The sequence below is a fragment of the Pan troglodytes genome, chromosome 8 (genome assembly GCF_028858775.2).
Source record: "Pan troglodytes isolate AG18354 chromosome 8, NHGRI_mPanTro3-v2.0_pri, whole genome shotgun sequence".
Taxonomy (NCBI): Eukaryota; Metazoa; Chordata; class Mammalia; order Primates; family Hominidae; genus Pan; species Pan troglodytes.
Genome location: NC_072406.2, coordinates 116,042,958 through 116,050,001, shown reverse-complemented (window position 1 = coordinate 116,050,001; position 7,044 = coordinate 116,042,958).

Here is a 7,044-nt window from a genome sequence, read left to right as displayed (position 1 = left end):
TGCTCAGCCTGCTAGTACTAAAGTCTTGTGCCACATTGGTGAAATGTCTAAGCTGACAGTTCTCAGTGTGTGGCAAATCAGTGGAGGTCAGAGATGAAAAGACCTAGCATATTTTCTAGGCTCTTCTATGATCACAATTTGCTTCTGATAATTTATCTCCTGATAGTCTCCTCAATGTGATTTTTAAAATTTTCCATTACACACACAGCTCTGTTTCTCCAGGGAGTTCCATAGTCTAGTTTATTCATTCATTCAACACAAATGTTTGAGTTGGAAATATAGTAACTAGCAAAACAGACACAGTCTCTGACTTCATGGAGTTTATATTCCAGCTGGGGAATAGACATTAATTAAATAGGTATGCCATTAAACTTCTTATATGTTGGTAAGAGTTATGAAGAAAAATAAAATAAAAGGTGTTGTGAAAGAGAATAAAGGCTACTAGGAATTCTAATTTAGAATGGAAGGGTTAGGGAATGCAAAGCTAGGCTGGTGGTGGCTTGGCCTAGGGAACTGGTAGAGGAAAGTCTATATATTTGTGATATTTTTTGGTGGCTAAATAGATAGGATTTGATGGTTCATACATAGGTGGATGGAAGGAGACAGACTATCCGGGGTGACTCCTAGGCCTGAATCCATAATATAAATATTTCCCTCATCTTGTTAGAATTTTTTCTCTTATCTGTTTAAAAAAAACATATTGGCCAGGCACGGTAGCTCATGCCTGTAATCCCAGCACTTTGGTAGCCCGAGGCGGGCAGATCACCTGAGGTCGGGAGTTTGAGACCAGCCTGACCTGACCAACACAGAGAAACCCGTCTCTACTAAAAATACAAAATTAGCCTGGTGTGGGGTTATGCACATGTAATCCCAGCTACTCGGGAGGCTGAGGCAGGAGAATCACTTGAACCCAGGAGGCAGAGGTTGCGGTGAGCGGAGATCGTGCCATTGCACTCCAGCCTGGGCAACAAGAGCAAAACTTCGTCTCAAAAAAAAAAAAAAAAAAAACCATATTTATCTGTATGTTGCATTCCTTGCACACATGTTTGATCCTTAAACATAGATATTTCCTTACCTGACCAAAGGATCATTGGGATATTGACCACCTTTCACCTTTCTGTATTCAATGCCACTAGTCCTTTTGTCCTGTAGGCAGGATGTTGCTAAATCCAGATATGTGGGGCTCTCATCCCTCTCCTAATCTCTGCAGTAGTCTATACTCTCAAAGAATAATTTAAAATTTAAATTTCATTTATTTACATTGCAGTCACATGTATATTAACATGGTGCACACAAGGATGTATACACAAAAGGGTATACAATGAAAAGTAGACCTCCTTCAACCCCAGGTTGTCTACCTGCTCTGCCAAAGTCAAGCACCATTATACATTTCTTAACTGTCCCCCAAAAGATCATTTTTGCGTATGCAAATGAATACTTTGTAAACAAGTGGAAGTATACTATACACACTGGTCAACACCTTGCAATCTTCACTTAACGTGTCTGGAAGATCTTTTCATGTCATCTTTTTATGATGGCATACAATGTAATTAATTAATTATTTTTATTTTTATTTTTGAAATGGAGTCTCTTGTCACCCAGGCTGGAGTGCAATGGCGCAATCTTGGCTCACTGCAACCTCCACCTCCTGGGTTCAAGTGATTCTCCCACCTCAGCCCCCGAGTAGCTGGGATTACAGATGCCCACCACCACGCCTGGCTAATTTTTGTATTTTTTTAGTAGAGATGAGGTTTCACCATGTTGGCCAGTCTGGTCTCGAACTCCTGACCTCAGGTGATCTGCCTGCCTCGGCCTCCCAAAGTGCCGAGATTACAGGCGTGAGCCACTGTGCCTGACCACAATTTAATTTAACTAATTTTATTTGTTTATTCTGCCCTTTATTGATGAACATTTTCATTGTTTCTAACCATAGGCCCTTACAAACAATGCTGCAATAAATAATCTTTTACATACCTCATTTCACAAATATGAAAACACCTCTATAGAAAAAAATCCTATATACAGAATGTGGAAGCAAAGGGATGTGCATTTGTAATTTTGATAGCTATTGCCATAATTTTAAAGTATATTCCAATTTACACTTCCACTTGCAAATGTGTTAGAGTTCCAGCTTTCCCACCTCCTCACTCACACATTATGTCATCAAACTCTTTGATCTTTGCCAATCTGAGAAGTGCAAATATTATTGCACAATTCTGATCTGCATTTATCTCACAGTGAGATTGAGCATCTTTTCCTTTGTAACAGCACTAAGATTATACCTCTTCTGTAAACTTTGCACATCTGCTATCTTATGTGAAAGAAGCTTTTCAAAATGAAAACTAATAAAAAGTGTTCTTGATTAACCATGAGTAAATATAGATTATCAAATCTGGTTGATAATGTACTGTCTTTTGAATATGAAGAAATAAAGATCAATTTTGATGAAGTCATTACCTAATTTGCAAAAGTTGTCATAAAATATTACTATTTATCACTGAGATAGAACTAACATTGGCATATTTTCCCTTTTTCGAAAGGAACAAGCTATTCATTCATACAGCATGGACGAATATTAAATGCATGTTGCTGAGTGAAAGAAGCCAGAATGATAAGGCTACATCCTGGAAAAGTTTATATTCTGGAAAAGGCAAAACTTATAGAGACAGAAACAAATCAGCCAGTTGTTGCTGGGGTTTGGGAGAGAAGAATGTTGACTATGTGAAGAACAAGGGATCTTGGGGGGCATCTATTCCATATGCTACTGTAGGGGTGGATGCATGATATTATCATTTGTGGAAAACCATAGAACTTTACAAAACTAACAGTGAACCTTAATGTCTGCAAAATTTTACAAAATCAACTAGGAGGCTGGGGGATCCCAGGATGAAATACAGGCAATGACAAAAGAGCCTAACTATATTACACATTTATAACATAACCGCACCGAAGAGGACTGGTATTCTATAACTGTGGAAATAATGGAAACTGGAAAACTGAAGACAAAAGGAACTGTACTTAGCACTATACTCTAGTTGGTAAAGGCGTTTCTCAAGGGGTACCAGTTAACAATTCTGAGACTGCTGTACATGTATGCAGAGACTGAACAAATAAGTAAATGGCTGGTACATGCTCACTCTCAGGGAGGGAGGCCACAGATAAACAAGAGGAAGAGGCTCTAATGTCATGTGTGGTTGTGGATTAGAACCAGAAACATAAATATGAACTCATGTTTAGATTAATATAGATATTAATGGATTGATATAGAAATAATGATGATATGGGTATATATACAGGTGAGTATACAGTCACATATTTCTTATCCCTATCCACTGAGAGGGCCTAGAAACAACAATACTCCAGTAGCAACACACACATCTCATGCCCATATCTTGATTTCTTTTGCCATTTCCTAACAAAAGGAGCCAGGACTTCTTGGAGAAATGGCTGATTCTAAGACTGGGTCAGAGAGTATACCAGATGACGCTGGCACATCTTCTACTGCTAGAAAGTAAGGAAATGCTCAAAAAATAAAACCACGGAGATATTTCAAAGGAACACAGAAGCCAAGTGGAACAGCTCCCAGTGGCCAAAGCTGGAAAAATTGGGGCAAAAAAAAAAAAAAGTATTAGGTTATAATCCAAAATATAAAATAAATAATCACCAGCCCATACTAATGTGCATAAATTATTGAATAAATAAGTAAATGGGTGAAAAGAGACAACTCTCTCCCATACAAAGGAAGCCCATATAATTTACGTAGATGATCGCCCTGCAATGAGGCAGAGGGCAACTCCCTACCCTGTGTTAAGTGTGGATGGCACTTAGTGACTTGCTTCTGAAGAGCGCAATACAGAAAGGAGGGGAGAAGTAACCTGGCAATGAAGAAACCTGACAAACACCATCTTCTCCAGGCAGCCAAGGTTAACACCATCAGTGATAAGTTACATTGATAGCCTGTATTTTTGATATGATGTGTTGAGAATGTACTTAGTTTCTGTGGTCTTCTTCCCAAACACCTGACACCAGGCTCACCAGGAGAAAATGAATCCAAATTAAGGGACATTCTACAAAATACCTGACCAACACTCCCTCCTAAAAACTGTCAAGGTCATCAAGGAATGTCTAGGAAGAAGGAAAGTCTGAGAAGTTGTCTCAGCCCAGAGGAGCCTTAAGAAGCCATGACAGGTCGGGCGCGGTGGCTCACGCCTGTAATCCCAGCACTTTGGGAGGTCGAGGTGGGCGGATCACGAGGTCAGGAGATTGAGACTATCCTGGCTAACATGGTTAAACCCCATCTCTACTAAAAATACAAAAAAAATTAGCCACACGTGGTGGCGGGCACCTATAATCCCAGCTACTCAGGAGGCTGAGGCAGGAGAATCGCTTGAACCTGGGAGGCGGAGGCTGCAGCGAGCCAAGATCGCACCACTGCACTCCAGCCTGGGCAACAGAGCTAGACTCCAGCTTAAAAAAAAAAAAAAGAAGCCATGACAACTAAATGGACTGTGATATCCTGAACGGGATACTGGAACAGAAAAAGGGTATTAATAAATCTGATCAAAGCAGAGAGCTCAGTTAATAAAAATGTGTCACTATTGTTTCCTCATTTGTTGTAACAAATGGTGCCATACTAATGTAAGATGTTAATAATAGGGGAAACTGGATGCAGGATGTGTGGGAACTCTGTACTATCTTTGCACTTTTCTGTAAAGCCAACACTATTTTTATTTATTTATTTTTGAGACAGGGTCTCCATCTGCCTCCCAGGCTGGAGTACAGTGGTGCCATCACAGCTCACTGCATCCACGACCTCCTGAGCTCAATAGATCTTCCAGCCTCAGCCTACTGAGTAGCTGGGACTACAGAAGTGCATCACCATGCCCAGCTAATTTTTGTATTTTTGGTAGAGATGGGGTTTCGCCATGTTGCCCAGGCTGGTCTCGAACTCCTGGGCTCAAACAATGTACCCACCTCGGCCTCCCAAAGTGCTAGAATTACTAACACTTTTGTAAAGTAAAAAGTTTAAAACAAAAAATAAGATTGGTAGATGGATAGAGGGTTGGATAGATAGCTGCGTGATAAAGCTGTGTGATAAAATATAAGAAAATATTATTGGTAAGATCTAGGTGCTGGGCATAAAAGTGTTTGCTGTAAAATTTCTCTGACTTTACTGTATGTTGGAAAATATGCACAATAAAATGTTGGCAAAAAGAATGTTAATATAATTCAGAGTTATTAATGTTGCTCATGTTTTTCTTTTTGCACTGTCATCTTTCTTTTTTCCTTATTTATTTATGGGCATGATTATATATAGAAAGTTTTAAAAAAAATTTTCCTGTTCCATTTCATTTCTGACCATCACTACCATTCATTTTTTCATGATTATTACTGAAAATTATTTTGTCATGTGGAAGATTGTTTTAAAATTATACCCTCTGGGTATCAAATCATTAGATATGCCACTGCCAAGTATAACCGAATGTGTACTACCAAGGGGATCCCCCAGCCAGCTCCTGTCCTGGGGAGAGGCTGTGTAGGCAGCATTCACTGGGCTCTCTGTAGGGCGCTGAGAGCCCAAAGGGCAGCAGCTGCAGTGGCGGCGTGAGGGCTGGCAGCCTCGACAGTGGCCCCACTGCCCTTGTGGTGGTGAAGAGCCTGCTGTCAGCTTCAGCCCAGGCATCTGCAGGAGACACTGGGCACTTTTGGCCCAGACATTGGCAGCCTCGACAGCAGATAGATTCCCAGGGAGCTGGAGCAGAGCAGGAGGAGGACCAGGGCGATGCCACCTGGTATCTGGGGAAAAAGCCAAACAAACAGGATTGTATGTATGTATGTATGTATGTATGTATGTATGTATGTATGTATGTCTGTATTTTAGAGCCAGGGTCTCGCTCTGTTGCCCAGGCTGGAGTGCAGTGATGTGATCATAGCTCCCTGTAACCTCAAACTCCTGGGCTCAAGTGATCCACTCACCTTGGCCTCCTGAAGCGCTGGGATTACAGGCGTGAGCCACTGCACCTGGCCTTGTTGCCTTTTATAACTCATTTTTCTCATTGTGGTTTTGACTTGTATTTCTCTAATGATCAGTAATGTTGAGCTTTTTTTCATATGCTTGTTGGCTGCATGTATATCTTCTTTTAAAAAGTGTCTGTTCATGTACCTGCCCACTCTTTAATAGGGTTCTTTATTTTACTCTTATGAATTTGTTTAAGTTTATAGATGCTGGATATTGACTTTTGTCAGATGCGTAGTTTGCAAAAATTTTCGTCCATTCTGTAGGTTATCTGTTTACTCTGATGATTGTTTCTTTTGCTGTACAGAAGCTCTTTAGTTTAATTAGATCCCACTTGTCGATTTTTGCTTTTGTTGTCATTGCTTTTGGCACCTTCATCATGAAACCTTTGCCCATTCCTATGTCCAAAATGGTTTTGCCTAGGTTGTTTTCCAGGGCTTTTATAGCTTTGGGTTTCACAGTTAAGTCTTTAATCTATCTTGATTTAATTCACACCAGTCAGAATGGGTACTGTTAAAAAGTCAAAGAATAGCAGATGCTGGTGAGGTCGCGAAGAAAAAGAAACGCTTATACATTGTTGGTGGGAGTGTAAATTATTAGGCAAAAACCACAATTACTTTTTGCACCAACCTAATAGTTCAACATTGTGCAAAGCAGTGGGGCGATTTCTCAGAGACCTAAAAACAAAACTACTCTTCAATTCAGCAATCCCATTACTGGGTATATCCCCAAAAGAATATAAATCATTCTCTCATAAAGACACATGCACACATATGTTTGTTGCAGCACTATTCACAATAGCAAAGACATGGAATCAACCTAAATGCCTATTAATGATAGACTGGATAAAGAAAATGTGGTACCTATACACCATGGAATATTATGCAGCTATAAAAAAGAATGAGATCGTGTCCTTTGCGGGAACATGCATGGAGCTGGAGGCCATTATCCTTAGCAAAATAATGCAGGAACAGAAAACCAAATACCACATATGCTGATTTATAAGTGGGAGCTAAATGATGAGAACA